Source organism: Oryctolagus cuniculus, chromosome 15 (genome assembly GCF_964237555.1).
Source record: "Oryctolagus cuniculus chromosome 15, mOryCun1.1, whole genome shotgun sequence".
In the NCBI taxonomy this organism is placed as follows: Eukaryota; Metazoa; Chordata; class Mammalia; order Lagomorpha; family Leporidae; genus Oryctolagus; species Oryctolagus cuniculus.
Genome location: NC_091446.1, coordinates 54,225,515 through 54,246,014, shown reverse-complemented (window position 1 = coordinate 54,246,014; position 20,500 = coordinate 54,225,515). Strand labels below are relative to the sequence as shown.

The 20,500-nt window shown below is 41.2% G+C and overlaps 1 long non-coding RNA gene across 1 annotated transcript in view; it reads left to right on the top strand.

The window, feature by feature from the left end:
* Nucleotides 1-20,500, top strand: part of LOC138845500 (uncharacterized) — a 35,007-nt gene that overhangs the window by 10,694 nt on the left and 3,813 nt on the right. Inside the window, exon 2 of the long non-coding RNA XR_011382780.1 lies at nucleotides 18,543-18,689. This is a non-coding gene — a long non-coding RNA (uncharacterized lncRNA). The remainder of the gene's footprint in view (nucleotides 1-18,542; nucleotides 18,690-20,500) is intronic.

Genomic DNA, 20,500 nt, shown 5'->3' with positions numbered 1-20,500 from the left:
CCATGGGATGCTGGCATCCCAAGCAGCAGCTTAACCTGCTATACCACAATGCCTGCCCTTCAAACTTCTTTTGACCTGTTCTTTGATAAAAATTTCCTTTATCAAGCAATTTTGCAAGGACAAGGGGCAGTAGTTTAAGATGCATCATGAACAGTTTTTACCCAGACTGTAGCTTTAGAAAACGTCTGGGGGTGATAAAAGGTAATTTGATGAATATCCAGAAGGAAGAAATTAATAGTGAAAGAGCACCTACTAAGCATCTGGCACTACATTTTCCTGTATCATTTGATTTTCTTTCTTTTGTAAAATTTCTTATTGTGATATTAATATAAAGAGAACAGATTTATTGTAGTTCAAAATACAATTTTAAGAATATAATAATATTTCCTTTCCTCCTTCCCTAACCCCACTTTTAAAAATTTTGAGATAAAATATTTTAATTTACATTATAGTGAAAGGTTTAATGCTCCACTAAAAAAAGAATTCAGCAAGTAAAAAGTAAAAAGACCATAATTCAGCAGGAAAATAGAAAAGGGTTATGAATAAAAATCAAAGGAAAAATTTCACTCATACAGAGTAAATTTTAAAACAATCACAGATCATTAAAACTATAGTAGTATATCATTCCTAATAACTTGACAAAGATGTAAAACAAAGTTTGATAAAGTTATATTTACAGCAGTACTGATACACATAAGCATTTCTTTTTATTTTTTTATTTTTAGCTTTTAATTTAATTTAAAAATTTTAAATTTAGGGAGAACATGTGGTATTTGTCTTTCTGTGTCCAGCTTAGTTCATTTGACATGATGTCCTCCAGTTGCAACCATCTTGATGCAAATGATATAATTTCATTTTTTATAGCTGAATAATATTTCATTGTATATATGTGTATATATATATGTATATATTTGTCCATACATCTGATGATGAACAGACTGGTTGATTCCATATTTTGGCTATTGTGAACTGTGCTGCTATGAACATGATGGCGTAGGTATCTCTTTGATAACAATGTGTTCATATCTTTTGGGCATATACCCAATAGTGGGGTTGCAGGATCATATGGCAAGTCTATTTCTAACTTTTAAAGAAATCTCCATACTTTTTTCTACAGTGACTGTACAAATTTGCATTCCTATCAACAGCATATCGCAGTTTCTCCTTTTCTACATCCTCACCAGCATTTGCAACTCTCTGTCTTTTGGATAGTAGTCATTCTGACAGGAGTGAGGTGATATCTCATTTGTGGTTTTGATTTATATTTCCCTGATGGCTAGCGATGTTGGGTGTTTTTTTCATATATTTGTTGGTCATTTGTATTTATTCTTTTGAAAACTGTCTATTCAGCTACTTTGCTCACCTCTTAACTGGATTGGATTTTTGTTGTTGTTGTTGTTGAGTTTTTTAGTTGTTGATACGTTCTGGATATTAATTCTTTGTTGGATACGTAGATTGCAAATATTTTTCCCGTTCTGTTGGCTGTCTCTTCACTCTATTGATTTTTTTCCTATGATATGTGGAAGCTTCTGAGCTTGATGCAATCCCATTTGTCTAGTTTTGCTTTTGTTTCCTGTGCTCTGGGGATATTATCCAAGAAGTCATCACATACTCCAATATTTTGAAGTGTTTCCCCTATATTTTCTTCCAGCAACATCATAGTCTTGGGTCTTAAATGTAGGTGTTTGATCCATCAAGATTTGATTTTTGAGTATGGTGAAAAGTAAGGATCTAATTTCATTCTCCTACATATAAACATCTAATATGGCAGTGCCGTGTATTGAAGAGATTATCCTTCTTCATTTTTTCTAAATAGAAAAGGCAACTAAAGAAACTTGCCCAGATGTATTCATTTTTTCAGATTTATTTGTTTGAACATTTATTCCATCACAAGAAAACTAATTCCTAATCACCTGTTTATTCTAGGCATTGTGTCAGGCACTAAGGAAAATGACAGGTTTGGTCCATGTCCTTATGGGGGTTATAATATAATTGGGAACATAGATGAAAAATAACTAAACCAAGAAATAAATAAATAAAATTTAGGTGGTTGGTAAACACTCCAAAAGAGAATAAATAGGATGCCTACTTAGAGAATAATTGAGGGTGCAGAGTGGGAGGACCTCATTTGATCTTCGATGCTATATTGCAATTAGGAGAGGAGTCTTGATTTATAGTCAAGTTAGTCTGGTCCCAAAGCTTTTCCTGCCATTACATATATGCCAACTGGGCAGCTTTGTCCTGAGTTTTGACCATAACTCTGATTCCCAACAAACCTGAGAACCCACTACGTGTCAGGTTCCTGAGAACCCACTATGTGCTAATTTTATGTTTGCATTGCTTTCTTGTGAAGTAGGAATTATTTTTACCCATTTTGCATTTGAGAAAACTGGGAACTAAGAGAAAGTTGCAACTTGCCCAAAGTGAAACAGTACGATTTTCTTTTCAGTCCCAGTGCTCAGAGTTTGTAGCTGCCTCCCCTTCTCCCTGCCCTTTATTCCCAGAGCCCAAGAGGTTTTGTTGTGTTCCTTAAGAATTAGACTTAGACTCGGGTAGTGTGGATTGGATGGTGAGACATGCATCTCTCCCTCATCTATCTATATCATCTATATCTATATCTAACTGTATCATCTATATCTATATCTATATCTAACTGTATCATCTATATCTATAGATAGATATAAAAAGATTCAGCCTTGACTTTGTAAGTTAAGAATAAAACAGATTTTGAATGGAACTTCACTTTTAAAAAAATCATCTATTTTTTAGGTCCCAAGAGTAATACGTGATTATTGTAGATTATTTAAAAAATAAATCAGATAAAAAGAATAAAAATTAGTTAAAATTTCTCTCAGAAAGGATAGTATTTCTTCAGTGTGTAATAACAAAGATAATTGACCTAATAGCACGTAATAATTACACACATATTCTCTCTCTTTCTGTATGTCTGTGTGTGTGTGTGTGTGTGTATAATTTTATAGACGAGGAAAGTAAGGTAAAAAATGTTTAGGTGAATTTCCCAAGGCTACAGTGTCATGCCTTCGCAGGCAGTCTGGTTTGAGATGTACATTCCTTGTCCTGCCATCTGGCGACAATGGCCAGGGCTAAGCCAGGCTGAAACCAGGAGCTTGGGAACTCTAATTGGGTCTCCCATACAGGTGACAAGGCTCAGGTACTTGGGCCATCATCCATTGCCTTCCCAGGTGGAATAGAAGGAAACAGAGCAACTGGAACTTGAACTGGCACTCCAATATGGGATTCCAGTGGGGCAAGTGATGTCTTAGTCCACTGTGTCACCATGCCCTCCCCTTCAAAATGCTTCTAATGGTTGTATGGATATGTTTTGCATAATTACCTCCCACTGTTGTACACTTTCACTATTTTCACTACTGGTTATCATCAAAAAGAGGCAATGAATGTGTATTTGAATGTTTGATCAGCTTTTTGATGATTTCCTCAGGACAGAATCCCCGAAGACAATGACTTGGTCATAATTTTAGCATTTCTTCAGATCTTTATTGGAAAAGGAGGAAAAAAGTGTTCAGATGGGTGACACAGACTTAAATAACACAAAAACTCAGGCTGAGAAAAAAAAGGGGGGAACTTCCTTACGGAGGTGGATTGGTGGGGAGGGTGGAGCCTGATGGGGCCCCAGGGGTGGGTAGGCAGAATCTGTGGCTCCCTGGTCACCTTTCTTCCAGATGTCAGTTCACTTGGTTGGGGGACTGGTGAGAGAAGACTCCCTGGAATAGGGCCTCCAAGGACAGATAGGCGTCTCCAAGGCAGACAAGGCTGGGAGGAGAAAGGGTGAGAAGGAAGCAAGGCCCTGAGGACACAGGCAGCCCCAGAGGGCTCTGAGTTGATGCGGGGAGGATTTGAGGTGAGTTAAGAGGCAGGCAGCGGCTGACACCAGAGAGCCCTGGGATGTCACAGGAAGGAAGGCGGGTGCCCTTCTGGAGACAGGCAAGGCTGCTGTGCCTTTGAACTTGAAGAAAGTCGTGCTGCCATTTGTGTTCTCGCAGACCACAGTGGTGAAGGAGTAGAACAGGTAGGAGGCAGTGAGGAAAGAGAAAGCCGGCAATGGGTTGAAGTTTTGGGGACCCAGGGAAGAGATCCACTCCTGAAACAGTCTCATTTCAGGGTGCTTGCCCCTCTTCATGCCTTGTCAAGGGGCGCGCAGTCCAAATGTATAACCAACACTGAGGCGGATGTGAGAAAGCTGCAGAAATTGCACAAAAATGCTTCCTCTAGGTTACCAGCGAGTTAACATGGGAGAGCAACGGGCTTGAGCATCGGAGTAGACAAATGAGTTTCCATAAAGAGATGTAGTTCATCCGCAGGGGTCAGGGGAGGGGGTACTGGTTGGGACACCGTCCTTGACAGTGCAGGCTGCTCCTTTCCAAGCAGATGGGTCACTCCATACTTTTTTCCAGGCAATTATTTTCAAGATGATTCGAGATTTCGATCAACCAATCAAGCTTTTATAGAAGCCACTTCCCTTGATTATGTCCCCGATCTTTAACTCAGGGAGAGATTTTCCTCAGTCTGGCTTGATAGCCTCAAGTTTTCAATTAATTTTTCTCTCCCCACCTCTTGAATCTTGCTGTTGCTTTTAGCTGGGGAGAGCTGAGGTTTTCATTTGCTCATAGGATCTCCCAGTGTGCGTGCGTGTGTGCGTGCGTGTGTGTGTGTGTGTGTGTAAGGGGCTTTAAAGGCATCTGAAAGCTCCCTCTTGCTTTCTCTCAGTGGGAAGTATTCCATGAAAGAGCAGAGGGATTTGTGCATAAGGATATTGAATGAATCAGGGAAGCTGTCAGGAGGCGCTGAAGGCTGTAGACTCTGGTGTCTGGCGCCACTGGATTCAGGGCCAGTCCAGAGGTATGGAGAAGAGAAGGCAACATGGAACACTGTTTTTGAATGTAAAAATCATATCTGTGTTTCAAAATATGCTGATGAATACTTTGAATTTTCATGGAAACATCTCTATTTCAGTGTGATTTATTCCATGGAAATGATTACTTTTTTTCAAAACCAAATTATTTGCATAACATATAAATAACTTAAACAAAGATGTTAAGTAAATTAGTTCAGAGATTATGTTGATGATGGCAAAATTCTTGAAGGTGGCACATGAATGTCTTTTTTATATTTATTTATTTGAAAGTCAGAGTTACACAGAGAAGGAGAGGCAGAGAGAGAGAGAGAAGTCTTTCATCTGTTGGTTCACTCCCCAACCGGCTGCAACAGCTGGAGCTGCGCTGATCTGAAGCTAGGAGCCAGGAGCCTCTTCCAAGTCTCCCATGTGGGTGCAGGGGCTCAAGGACTTGGGCCATCTTCTACTGCTTTCCCAGGCCATAGCAGAGAGCTGGATCAGAAGAGGAGCAGCTGCACTCAACTGGCGCCCATAAAGGATGTGGGCACTGCAGATGGTAGCTTTACTCGCTATACCACTGCGCAGGCAGGCCCCACATGAATGTCTTAAGATTGGGAGACACTGGTGTTGTGGAAATAATTTTGGAATCAAGCAGACATGAATAAAATCCAAGCTCTGCCCCTTACTGCATGTGTGCCTGTGGGGAAACTACTTAATAACACCAGGTCTCAGTGTTAGCATCCATGAAATGGACATGAAAAACCTACCTTAAAGCATTGCTGTAGGCTTTAGCTATTTATTCATTCTTTCTGTCAATCATGAAAACTTATTGAGAGTTCTCACTGTTCTCGCACTGAGAACACTGTCATGCACTACGAAAAGTAAGCATAGTAAGGGAGCGATTACAGAAAGTCTCTGAAATAGGAGTTTTAGGAGAAGCTAGATGTTCACAGTGCTGTGGGAGTGGACAGAAGGAAAGGGAGACAGGAAGACAAACAGGTAGTGGGTCCAGGAGAGAGGGTGCCTGGTCGGGTAGAGGCTGTGGATTTTGCTTTAACTGCTATGGGAAGAGACATGTTCAGTGTGTGGCAACTGCTCAAACGACATGTTAAATGTATATTTGATTGCTTATGTCCCCAGTGCTTGACATGTGCAGTGCCCTGTGTTAGGCTCTTAGGTTTTAGGGATGCCAAGATCAACTGGAGAGGACAGCAGTTTAAGCAATTAATATCTAACATCGCGAAGGCCTTGCTGTGTTCCAGGTATGGTTCCATAGTTTTCTTGTAGGGTGGTAGCTCATGTATTCTTCATCAAACAAAAATATAGAATCAATTAGTGTTCCTGTTTGACAGATGAGGAAGCTGAGGCACAGAGAGACTTACCACCGTATGTGCAGAGAGGGCCACTTAACTGTCATCGAATGTGGAATGAATTAAATGTTCCAACTGCCGTTGGAGTGCAGAGAAAATATTATCCCCAAGAGCAGTGACACAGCCAAGATTGTGGGCACTCTGCAGTGAGGCTGCCACCTGTTAACTGTGATGGCGAGCACGTAAGCTTCCCTCTGGGCTTCCGTGTCCTCGTCCATAAAATGCGATCATCAGGGACATGAAGAGTAGTTGTGCGGATTAAATGAGATGGTACACAGAAAATGCTTTGGCACAGAGCCTGCCGCACGGCAAGCGTCTCTCATGTCTTTGCAATACACCTGCAATGGTGGCTCCTGAACTAGCCCCCTTGGGTCTGGGCCTTGGGGTGTGAGGAAGACTGATAGGAAGCAAAGCTGGAGAAGGGGATTCCAGGCGGTTAGAGAGTATCTTAGGAAATGTCTAGAGTGCTGCAAGTGCACGGTATGGTTGGAATGCCAAGTTTGTGGCGGATGAGCATGCAGTGAAAAATTACATTAACAGGGGACATTGATGGCCACCCAAAAGACAGTCTTACTCTGCTGGAGTTGCCCTTACAAAACACCACAGACTGGGTGGCTGAAACAATAGACATGTGTTTCTCAGGGTTCTGGAGGCTGGAAGTGCAAGACCAAGATTTTGGCAAGGTTGACTTTTGAGTAACTTTCTTGCTGTGTCCTCCCATGGTGGTCCCTTAGTCAGTGTGTCCTCTGTGTCCTCATCTCTTCTTCTTAGAAGAAAACCAGGGCAGATGGATTAGAGACCAGCTGTCTGACCACATTTTACCTTAAATACCTCTTTAAAGATCCTATCCCAAAATATAGTCACATTCTGAGTTGCTGGGAATTAGGACTTCAGCATAATGGATTTTGGGGGGATGTATTTCAGCCTGTAAGAGACAGAAAGGGTTTGATCTGTGCAGTGTAGAGAGAGTCTATGATGTGTGCTGGATGTGTCTAGCAGTAGTAGCGGAAGACTGCAACTCTCAAGGTGGGGGAGGGTTTGGTGGTAAACACTCCAAGTCAAGTAAGCAAAGTGTGGAGATGGAGCAGAGGAGACTTTCAGGGGTGGAATCCACAGGTCTTGGAGCCTGATTTCTCCAGTTTCCCAGAGGTCTACACAAATACACTCAAATGCAAGAGAAATTCAGATCCATCCCATCTTGGTCTCTTTCTATGTCCCCTAGGGATGAGTCTACTTATAGCTCCTTAGTTTTCCCATCTGTTAAGTGGGAAAAATAAAACTGGGATCGCAAGGCTCCCCACGGGATATAGTCGTATGTTACTCTCTCATGGAGACTCTGGTGCAAATGCACACTGGTTTCATTCCTCCTGCTAATAAAAAACTGTATTTCTAGCAGAGTACAGTACCAACAAGCTTGCATTCTGAGTATCAGAAAGCAATGGTTTGGGTTGTAGCTATTCACTCACTTAGGATCTGAGATTATTCTAAAAAGCCTTTGCAGCTTAGTCTAATTGGGTAATTGGGATGTTTCCAGATGAAATTCGACTTGTATTTCTAAAAAATGCTTTGAAGAACCGGTTGCCATGGCACTGCTCTGCTGACAAGATCCTCCACTGGCTCCCACTAAGCGGCAATAATGGGCTTCTGTTTATTCTAAGTTTCAGGTTACCCCACCTGAACATCCTTCTGGGAGGAAGCAGGGTGTGAACCTGGAGAAATTAGTCAAGTACTTCCCAGGCTCTCCGCAGCTGGGGGTGGGGTGGGGGCGGGGCCTCGGCAAATCAAATGTGTCATCTCAGGGGCAGGAGGGCTTGAGCCCAGCAGAGGTCCAGAGGGCAGGAAGGGACTTCCCAGACCCCTTCCCTCCTGAGCAGCTGGGAGTTGAGGAGACACGATGGTGCATTTGTCACAGGACAACTGGATGACTCTCTCAGTGTAATACTACTAATCCCCTTGTATTTATAGGCAAATAAGTGTCTGGCAGAGAGAATTGCCTTTATTTAAAGAAATAACATGGTCTTAGAAATTCATATTAATGTTTTCATAGTATTACTGTTTTAAAATTTGAGAAGGCCTTTGTTCAAAGTCAATTTTTCAGCCCAGTGGACAGGATTCTTCCCCATGGTCCTTAAGTTTCTTGTACCCTAGTGTTTATTATAAGAATGTGAAACATCTTCCCCAGATGCAGTATTTTTGGCTTCATTAAAAGTTTTTCTAGTTCCTCTTCATTCAAGTCAATATTTACCTTGGACAATGCTTTCTATCCTTTTATTTATAATTCCAGTATTCTCCAAGACAAACTGATTATTCGTGACTCTCTGGCCTGGGTTACAATTTAAACATACCTTAGGTTCACATTTTGAGAGTATGAGTCCCCGGACTGTTTCTTCTACTTTTTTTTCCAAAGATTTATAATTCCAAATCTTCCATATTCACTTCATGCCCTATATTTTTTTCTCCTCTCAGATACCTTCTAAGCACATCTTTTTTGTAGATTATATTCTTAGAACATTAGCATGTGAACTTTTTTCTTCCTTTCCTTTCAACATCCCAGGATCCCTTGCTTCTGCCAAGGATGATTTTATAACAATGCATTGTACGCACAAGGGTTGAACACTTCCATTGCTTTCCTAGAGAGCATACTCTTCCATACTGCTCACTCCCTCTTCTGGAATTTCTGATCACTGATGCAAAGGCCACATGACTCCTGTGTCCACCATTTAAAGACTGTAGCTTAACTCCTCCCAATGAGGATAAGGTCACCCTATGGCCAAATAGATATCAGAAAGCTCAGCCATTCTCTTCTCTTCTCTTCTCTTCTCTTCTCTTCTCTTCTCTTCTCTTCTCTTCTCTTCTCTTCTCTTCTCTTCTCTTCCCTTCCCTTCCCTTCCCTTCCCTTCCCTTCCCTTCCCTTCCCTTCCCTTCCCTTCCCTTCCCTTCCCTTCTCCTCTCCTCTCCTCTCCTCTCCTCTCCTCTCCTCTCCTCTCCTCTCCTCTCCTCTCCTCTCCTCTCCTCTCCTCTCCTCTCCTCTCCTCTCTCTTCTTTCTTTTCTTTCTTTCTTTCTTTCTTTCTTTCTTTCTTTCTTTCTTTCTTTCTTTCTTTCTTTCTTTCTTTCTTTTTTCTATCTACAAATATTTATTTATTTGAAAGGTAGCATTTCTCTCTCTCTCTCTCTCTCTCTCTCTCTCTCTCAGACACACACATACACACACACACACACACAGAGGGAGCATTTCATCCACTGGCCCACTCCTCAAATGCCTGCAATAGCCAGGTCAAAACCAGGAGCTTGAACTCTATCCCATTCTCCCATGGAGGTGGCAGGGACCCCAAAAAATTCAGTCAAACATTTGCTACATCTCAGGATGCATTGTAGGAAACTGCATTGGAAACTGAGTAGCCAGTACTCGAAACAGCACTCTAATATAGGATGTGGGCATCCCAGTTGGTGGCTTAACCTTCTGCACCACAATGCCTGCCCCTAAAGGATGTTTTTCTTGAGAGGCCCATGTACACAGAGCCTGTGACTGTCCCTTAATCACTCGGGATTTTATGAATCTATGTGCTTCTTTCGGTTCTCTACATGTGCCTTACAGTTGTAGCTGATTTTAGATTTATTTTCATTTATATTACTATATTTGATCCTTCAAAAACATTGTGAAGGAGACTCAGAGGGCTCAAGTGACCTGTTTAAGATCACATAGTGAATAGAGTAAGACAAATGTTTGCCTTTTTAATAGACTCTTCAGGTTTAAACTCATTTTTCTTTTCCTCTACAATATTGTACTGGCTCTTGATTTGGGGACATTGCTTGTGTGGTTCCTTTGCTTGAGTTACCCCGACTTCTCATTTCAACTCATTAAGCACTTGCCCATTTTCCAGACCTCAGCTTTGATTCCACTTTCTCTGAAAGTAGTCCATGGTCCCCCAAATCAGGGCTAGAATTTCTTTCTGTGTACTCTGGTATCACTCTTAAATACACATCAGCTGGTTTATCAGGGTGCCTGTCATATAATGAACACTTAATGAAACTTCATTGTTATGTGATTTCATCCCCTGGGTGAAACACCTCAGAGTGAGTATTAACCCAAGCTGGACAGGTAACAGGAACCCTGTGACTTTTGCTCCAAGTCTTGGGAGAGAGACTTTTTTTTCCTTTGAAAATTGCATGCAAGAGAAACAAGCCTGGAGCTCTGATTCTTTGGGAACTTGTGCAGTCATCAATGAAGTCAGCAATGAAGCCAGGAGCAGCCAGAGCTAACTGATAATGACAGAGTGAATGTATGATAAAGACACCATTTGAGTCCTTGAGTTCAGCAGTACCTGAATCATGACACCCCTTGAATTTCCAAATTTATGAACTGACAGATTTCCTTTTTAATTGCATTTCTGTCAGTCAGTAACAACTTGTAGTCTGACTAATTCAGTGTGAAACAAAATACTGTGCATTTTCATTCCTGAAATTAATGCTTTTTGTTCCTTTATGGCTTTGCCTTATGCTTGTGCTTCTTCATATGTGACATTTTTTACCCATGTTATTTGTTTTGTATGGTTGATCATGAACAGCATTAGTAAGAATGTGTTTGACTTTTTCCCCCAAGTCCATTGTCATGTTCAGGCTCCCTAAATATGTTCCAGGTCATATTTGAGCCAAATATACATTTAAGATTCTTCTCTTGTGCATGTTGATGGTTTTATACCAATTTGTCCCCGCCCTCACTCCTGACCCCTGCCTGTTGGTCTCTTGGGGTACATTGTAGGGAGGGTGAATGCATTAGGGTTGGAGAAGGTGGCCCATGATTTCTGAGTAATACATGAAGAAAACTCCTTAGCCTGGAAAGTCAGAGCCTCTGAACTGAACCTGACGGAGCTACGTGCCTACATATGGGCAGGTAAGCCCTTCAGACTCTTTTTGAAGATGACTTTCTGCCTCCTGAGGGCTTTAGAGGATCAAAAGGAGTTGCAGTCTATTTGCTTGTTAAGGCTGGTGGATGCTGGTCTCTTAGGTGCATCAAATATTTTGGAGATGACCTTCTATTGTCACCAAATCCAAGATATAAACCATAAAATCTGAGGTTAGAGATTAGGATCTAATTACTATAAACTTGCAAAAATGTAAAATGATATGTTTAAATGGAATATGTTTCATACCCAATTATACAAGAATATGTCACATAAAAAATGTGTGCGACTACTATAATTTAAACAAAGGGCAATATGCTAATTATAAAATGTACTCTTACTTTAGAATTAAACTAATTTTGCTTGGCTTCTCAGAATTTTGAAGGGTTTTTAGGAGATTTTTTGGATAATTTATTTTTATTATTTGAAAGACAGACTGAACTGTCTTCTCTTTACATTTCCCTGCAGTAAGCATCATGTTCTGGGCTATTGCATACCCAACTGTACTGGAATTCCTTGTTTATGAGGATGGAGGTAACGTTACATGCCCTGAACCTAGTAAAAACAAGGAGAAGTGACATGCAAATGTCTGTAGATATAAAGATTTCAATTAACAAAAGGCATAAAATTGTCTGTGAAGTGAGACGCATCCTTGCTGTGAACTGCATCCATATGTAAGAGTTAAAATCTACTTCTTGTGGTTGACATAGACAAAGTTTAGCCCTCACTTCAGTGTGGTATACTGAGTTTATGCTTTAAAAAAGTTTATCTGTAAATTAGAGAGGGAGAGAGAGACAGAGACAGAGACTGATTTAGTTTCTCACTTCCCAAATTCCTGCAATAGCCAAGGCCGGGCAATGCCAAACCCAGGGGCCAAGAACTCAATCCAAGTAGCCCACATGGGTGGCAGAGACCCAAATACTTGAGCCATCTCAGGGTGTGTATTACTAGGAAGCTGGGATCCAGAGTGGATTTGGAACTTGAACCTAGGGACTTTTATATGGGATAGAAGTGTCCCAAGCAGCAGCTTAACTGCTCCTTAGTGTGGTTATTTTGCCCTCTCTTCTCATTGTGAATGTTTTTTCCTTTGCTCATGTGTTCTATGATGCTCTTAACAGTAAGATTTGGAGTTAAGTGAATGGACTGTGAGAGAATCCAGGAGTCCTGAACTCTGGCTCACCCTATCAGAAAGCTCTACCTAAGGGCTTAGGACACAAGCACAGCCGATGATGAGATAGTACTTACTTTGCTTCATCAGAATTTCTTGTGTATATGACTCCCCTAGGAGTTACCTAGGTTTCTGGGGCACTAGGACAACCTTACCTTCATTCCATCAGTATCTTATATTGATTCCACCCAGAAATAAAAGAAAGTTCGCTGCCTAGTTCCCAGTTAACCTGAACATTCAATTAAGCAGCATCTTCCAAACACTATAGTTCACTGATGTTTAACTATGCACGTTCTTGGAACGGCCAAACTAGATGAAACTGACATTTGAAAGCTATATCTTGTACCAAAATAGAAATTGAAGTAAGAATGTATTTTTGCTGACTTGTTTTGATAGCATTTTCCTGATAGGAAGTTTGGGGATGTTTGAGGGGGCAAAAGTCAAACTTTTGATATATTATCAGTGAATGTTCCCCCCAAACTGTAACCTACTTCATTTATAAATAATAAAAAATCATATTTTCTTTGCTTTAGGATTTCATTGCTGCTTTCTTTCTCATTTCCCTAGAAGATCTTTGGATATTTTGGTTGCAGTCACTCATGTTAGATTGACTTCTGCATTGGAGGATTTTTCTTAACTTTATTCCAGAATTAATGAATACAACAAACAGCTGTGCTGATTGGCCCATTCTGCTTGGCGACACACCCTTCCAGACAGTTGGCAGACGGTCTATCTTGCAGAGGATGGCAGCAGCGTAGGGGAAATGCTGTTAGGAGAGTGGGTCCTACTGATTTGAAGCCAGGTTCCTCCATTTTTCTCCTAATGTTGAACATCCTGTCTCATACTTTCTTCTCATCAATTTGGTGGGCATTCTCTCTGCCATTTTCTATTTCCATTTGGTTGGACTCCTTTTCCAGTTAAAATATTTTTATTCTTGACATTGACAACTTTGCCTGAACTACCATTAGATGAGAATCTGGAGGTTGCTATTCCATAAGAAGTCTACAGCTTGACTCAATCCCCTGATAAAATTACAACTGGAAAACAGCAAAGTGAATAAGAGAAGACAAGAGGTGCTAACTGAGTGACAAAAGCAATCTTGTCACAGTGGTAATAGGCAAACCCACACCAGAAAGGATGCAGAGCACGTGCCTCTGCTGAGATGAGTGTGGTGCTGTTTTGCCGTTGGTTTGTATTACCGTGTGTTCCATAACCTTACCTCTTGCATACCTGACATTTTTCTCAGAATATATTCCCTTTTGTCCTAGGCCTTGAAATATAAGAAACCTATAAACAATAGATCTGTATCTAGAAATCCAGGTACTGGTTTTTGATAACATTTGTTTTAAAATATTCTTGGAGGGAAGGAAAAGAAGCTTCTGTTGCTTCTAAGGAAAAAATCGCCCCTTCACCCAAATGCTTATTGGACAGTTAATGTCCCTATAGACAGGGATGCCCTATAGACAGGGCATACCCATGTATATTCAGGTATCCAAGCTCTCAGAGTTGCATCCTTGAGTTACTTGGAATACTTTACATAGAGTTCTTTTTAGGGTCTTTAATTACCAATCAATCTCTTTTGAGCTATACGAGAGGCTTTCTTATGTTGGTGTTGTCTTTGATGGCTTCAGGATGGAAAATGACAACCTTAATAAAAAGGTTTCAAGATACTGGAGACAACTTTGTCCCTAATTCCTAACGAATATTCCTGGAACGCTGATACCAAAAGTGTATGCTTGTGAGTAGAGCAGCAAGCCCAAAAGGGAGCTGTCCTGGTTCCTTACACTTTGTGAACACTTGGGCAGTGTGACATGGAAGGCCCCCTCCGATTCCAGTATTACAACTGCTCTTTCATGTGAGGATGTCCAGCTGGTGCTTCGGTGACTTCCACGGTAGGGAAATCACGACTTCGGCAAGACATATTATTTAAGATTTCTGTTATTATGTGAATTATCCTCCTCAAACTGAAGTCTGCCTTCCCCATTCCCTGGAACTCCCATGGATTCTATTTTTCTGTCCTCTAGAGCGAAGATGTCACATCCTATCCATTTTCAACTGGCAGAACTTGAGTGCTGTCCAATCTTTTCCAAGTCTTTCTTTCTTGGAGTAAATATTTCTAGAGTGTTCACTGCTGGGAAAACATCATTTTGACCACCTTTGATTGTAGAAACTACAACTAGTAATCATCTGTATTAGAAAGATCATAAATAACTGACAGTGTTCAGATGAACAGAAATGTGTTGTCCAGACTCTGGGTGACATGGTATCCTTGATGTGTTCTTACCAGTGCAGAACATGCCTGGGCTAAGGAAGACCTTTCTGGAACCATCTCATATTTTTGTTTATGGAAAAATATCTGCCTTTAAATACCAAAGTGATTCAGGCTCTTAGGCAGTGCCCAAAATTTGATATTTCTCCTTGGGATATTCAAAGAACCATGGAAAATTAAATTTATCTAGATTCCAACTGACACCATGTTAGGTTCCTCTTTTTGAACTGGCTGTGTCTGGGAGTAAGATCCAAATCTTACATGCTTTTCTGCTTCTTCCTTTTCATATACTACCTGCTTCCAAGTGAGGACCATTCCTCCTCCACGGGTATCATGCTCATCCGACCCCAGTCCCTTTCCCAATTCCAATCCAGCCTTTAGCTGAGACAGGGAGTATGCAAAAGGTAGTGTGTTCCTGCAACACTTTATAAAATCAAGTCTTCTTAGAAGGTCACACCAAGGAAAAGGTAGCTGCAAAACAACCTCCTTTTTGCAATGCTAATCTGTGTTTTCCTGAAACATATACCCAAGAGGGAAAAAATTACATGTGACGAGAAACAAATGGGGAATGAAGTTATCCACCTTCTCCAAGGGTCTGCCACCTGCTGAAAAGGCCAAAAGAGGAACACATTCTCAAACTGAGTAATCAGCTACAAATAGTTAAAACAAAAGTTCCTCCATGGCTGCACCCAGAGGAGTGGGACAGAGTTCTGATTGAGAACTTTGATTTCCCACATATTGTTTGAGTCTTAAATGAAATTTGGAAAGTTTCCCTGACATCAAAGGCTGTTCTTTTTGGCTAATCGATTGAGTCTGTTGTGCCCATCCTCCCCTGCGCCCCCCACGACTGGGAACATATGTCAGATTCTCCTCTTGCCAGTAATTTGGAGGCTCATGACAATGAAACATCCTTTTTCTAAGTAAAATAAAGGGTAGTACTGGGGAATGTTAATGTAACCGAGAACAGCAATGATTTACTCCTCCTTGAAAAAATATACAAAGTCTGATCAATCCATATTTGAATATAATCTGCATAATTTGAAAATTATAAATTGAAGGGAGTAGGCTCAACTCACTATCCTGTTCACATTTACATCTGGAACAGCTGCCAGGGCCTCTTGGAGTTGATTTTGTTCAGTTCTGCAGGGCCGATTTGAAACCCAGGCAGAAAATGAAAGTGAGCAAATTTACCTCTGGCATTCAAAGAAATGCTTTCGGTCAAAGTGAGTATTTCTGACCATGACTCATTTTCAAAAGAAGCATTGAATTCGCTTTGTCATCTTTGCCTGGATCGGGCTCAATCGGCTCTTTTATGATTTTTAAAATATCCTATATAGCTGGGATGGCATTTATTAGACTTCAGCTATTCAATATTGCATTTCAATGTATAAAAGTCACTGTTCAATTGAATATAGAGTTTTCTAAGGAAGTAAACCTACAGAAAAGAAATTTGCAAGAATCTAAAATAAATGAGTTTGAGGAAGATCAAACTGCCCTTTTGGCTGTTTCAAAGATCAAAAGATCTCTCTTTTGTAGAAATCAGGAGCAGTTTGAATAGCTTCTTTCCTCTACCGCAAAGCCCCATTTTTTCCACGATCATTGATAGCTTGGGACTGCACCATAATGGTATGAAAGGCCTTGAGAAAGGGAGAACAGCTTCATTCTCGAAAAGCACCCAGGTCTTTTGCTTCTTAAATAGTAGGATTTTAATTTAATTGAGTTTAGAGCTCAGAAGAGTGAACAAATGTAAATATGTCCCCAGCTCCTTCAGAACAAGTGGTGGCCCTGAAGGGGATGACAGTGGGTTCTGTTGGTTGTTTATAAAGACTGCCATAGATCTCTGTTTCCACTCCTGGAGAGGCTGGATTATAAGCAAGAACACCATCTCTGGGTTCACACTGCTCTACCTTCAACACTGCCTTAGCAAGTTATCTAGTCTTTCTAGATGTCAGTTGATTCATATCTAACGTGGGGGTAGCAATATGTTCCTCAATGGCATAAGCTCCTTCCAACTCAGGGCCTTTGTTCACACTGTTCCTTCCACTGGGCTCTCATGCTCAACCCCCCAGCACTCAGTTGGAATGGTTTTTCTTCCGGGAAAGAAGTCATAGTGGAGAACATTTTGTGTGAGTCCTGTTGTCACATTTGGCTTCCTTTATAAGGAGTTAGGAAGCCTAGCTTATTCATGCACATTGAAAATGAAAACAAAATGTTTGTTGAGTGAATAAAATTAATAAAGTCCTGTACATAGAAAATGATTAAGAAATGGCAATTCTGTGGAGACTGTTATGGCATTGTGGGTTAAGCTGTGGTTTGGGGTGCCTGCATCCCATATCAGAAAGCTAGTTTGGCTATGCTACTTCTGATCCAGCTTTCTGCTAGTGCATCTGAAAAGCAGCAGCAAATGGCTTAAGTACTTGAGTTCCTGACCCAAGTGGGAGACCCAAATGCAGTTCTTGGCTCCTGGTTTTGTGTTGGCCTTGTCTTGGCTGTTGTAGGCATTTGAGGAGTAAAGCAGTGTGTGGAGGATCTCTCTTTTCTTCCTCTCTCTCTGTAGCCCTTTCAAAATAAATAAATAAATAAAAAGTAAATAAATCTTTTTTTTTTAAAAGAAAGAAATGGCAATTCCTCTTGTTCCCCTGTACTGTGAGCTTCTAGTAGCCAGGATGAAACCTGCTCCTCTACAAGTGTCTGAGGTGCAGCCTCAATGGACATCTGTAGATATGCAGATGCCTTGTCAATCCTCTCTGTCTATCCCATCACCTTCATCCCCTGCTTGCTTATTTGTCTTTTCTCTGCTAGTGCATACTGACCTGAAGGAAAATGCTGGAGCCCTTGTTCATCACCTTATATTGCTGCTCTAGTCTTTTTGAGATGGTCCTTCTGGTTTCAGAGAGCTCCATTGGAATAGGTCTGAAGTGCGAGACAAGGAACTGGGTGATGGTCATGCTGTGTAGATGCTTGGATGAAGGAGGAGAGTTAAGGATGTCAGTCCAGTGAGACTTAGAAGTTAGTTTTAGCTATACTTCTTACTTACTTACTATACTTATAAACACTAGCAGCAACATCATCACTGACAACAACAACAACTTCCTTAAGGTTTAAAAACATCTTTACCTCCCTGTTTAGGGAAAAAAAAAACATCTGCACCATCATGTTAGGCTATTAATGGTAGGATAATCACCATTAGAATTTTTAACAGTAATGGACTTCACACAAGATATAAGGAGCTTACAAAAACCACAAGCACGTCTGGATGAGTAGATTTTGAGCAGAACTTCCAAGAGTCCACCTCTGAACAACACCTTGGGACTGGCCCAGTGAAGCAGCTACTGCCTCTGCAATGATGGTGTGGATGAATAAGAAGGTCACGTCTGCATCCCTGGATCATGCACCTTACCATGTCTTTCTTACCCTGAACCAACAAAATAGATGTCTTCCACTTGCTTTTCAATAGACACAATGCTAGCGTCTGGACCTAGGGCCTCTGTTATAGCTTCCACACATCTCACAATGTGCTGGCTAGCAGAAGCAGTGGAGTGCAGACTCCGCTTCATGTTTGCTTCTCCTTTTTAAACCTCATGGTGCAGTCAATGTCTACTTTGCCGACACTAGGTTTCACATGGGACTTAAGCTGCAGGGGTTTCTGGGATGTGAGTCTTTCAGCTTTGCAGCCTCTGGAGGGCTGTGTAGGAAATGTGAGGCCTGAGTGGACCAGTCCGCAGATTCCCAGACAGGGGCTCCCAGCTGGCTGTGCCAAGAGAACGTTTTTGAGAAAGAAACAAATGGAGAGGGGGCTGACCTCATCACTCTGCCTAAAGTTGTCCTTGGTTATTAAGATTAGGGATGCTGGAAGGCAATTGGTTTTCAGATCTACAAGTGCATATACTTGAATAAACAGCCTTATCCCCCATGCCCCCAGCCTTTATGGTGAGTGTATTGTAGTTACCTTTTTTACAGAGGTCCCGCCGTGTCCTGTTCAGAGTCACCCACCTACTTTCTTCAGGCTACTGTCCATTTGGCTTAGAAAATGCTCTCATGACATGAGATGGTGAAAGGAGAAGCATTTGATGCTACCCAGGAATGTGCAGCACTTTTAGCTCCCAGGTAAGTCGCCATTTCCCTGGTGAGGAGACCCGAATGAAGCCTCAACATCACACGTTTTTGATGAATCACGGAAGGTCCTCTGGGTCTTGGAAGCAGAGTCAGTGTTGCTATCCTCACATCATCTTTTTAACATTCAATCCAGAAAACACTTTAAGCCTTAATAAACATCTTTTCCTTTAATAGTGTTGACTCCAAGCTAATAAGGCAGCCAGCGAATCAAGTGAAGGTAAATTTCTCATTAACAATTTATTTAACTTTGTTGAAGAGAGAAATTCCAACTTCTGCTAATTGAGTTTGAAACAAAAACACGGATCTATTTTACAACCACCCTCAGGACCTTAATCAAACTCCAGGAAAGGTAAAGTAACTCTTAATAGCAGACTAAAGGTAAAAATCCAGCTTGGCATGGGAGGTACCAAACACTGTTAAATTCTAGAAACTTCCACAGGATTATAAAGCTCAGGCACAGACTGGCATTTCAGAGTGTTTTGCATTTCATTTGCTGGAGGAAGTGCCCTGCTGACATGCAGCTAAGGTTGGACACATGTAAGACTTTAAAGATGCTGTCTTTGGTTTGTCGGTGATGTGTTCAATGTCTCCCCCTTTATTTAAGACCTCTCTGTGGAATATGGAAGAGTGAGCTGGGGAGACCAGGGAGAGGACTTGCCCTTTTCAGCTGACCCAAAACCTTTTCCTGTGGCTCCAGGAAGTGGCTGTAATTCAGGAGTCTCATAACGAAAGGCTGCACCACAATGTCTAAATTGACAGCCCTGTGGGCAGAAGGACACGTGGCTTGTCGGTGATCAGCCAGTGATTGAATTGGAGGGGATTTAATAATTCTTCTTGAAATTCTCTGCTTTTTCTTCAGACTTGCCTCTGGAAGCCTGATTAAATGCGTATTATTTCTTCTTAAGTGATTTTACAGGTCGTTTATTTTGGATTTATGAGCATCAACACGTTTTAAGAGGTATTAGCAAGTTGTACTGCTGGATACTTGTTCTCTAAATCATTAACTGTACTCTCTATCAGCATCAGATAAGAAATCATTCACATGTTATTTTTTTCTTCTATGTTTTTATTCTGACAAAACATATTTTAAAAAACACTATGTGCCAGGCACTATGCTGGGTTCCAGAAATCCTCCAGTGAACAAGACAGTCCTTGCTCCCACTACATTATATGAATTAAGAAATGTTTTACAATGTCTATGTTACTGTGAAATTATAGGGCTTAAATCTGAATCTGAATGAATCTTTCCCATTGAATACTCCATGCACTGACCCAGTGTCTACAGGGGTGGCATGAGCGGGATCTTGCTTCTTCGCATTTTTACATATGCTGGTGTGTGGGATCACTTAAGGTTGGGAGGTTGAGAGGAGTCAGGGAAACTACTCTTTATCATCCTCTCCCAAGGCACCTGCCCTGTAGAATTACAAATTGTCCAATTGTTTCAAGTCTGTATCTTCAAAAGAGAAAATGTGTCCGCAGTATTGACAGAAACCCTTCCATTGTCTATTTTGGGAGGCACATCGCATCTCCTCCACCTGCATATAAAAATTTCCCTTTATGTGCATCCCATTCACAGGGATGAGCTGTAAGGAGCTGGGACCAGCTGGAGTGGGTGATGGGAGTATGATTAAGTAAGTCATTTGAATGATAATGGAGAAGAGCATCAAAAGGTCCAAACCAGATAACTGGAACTACCTACAAAGCTACAGGGCTCAGACCAATGGAAACAAAAGACTGCTCACAACAAGGTCAAGAGCGAGGAGGGTCTAGGTGACAGGATCAGAAGGAGACTGTGAGAAGTG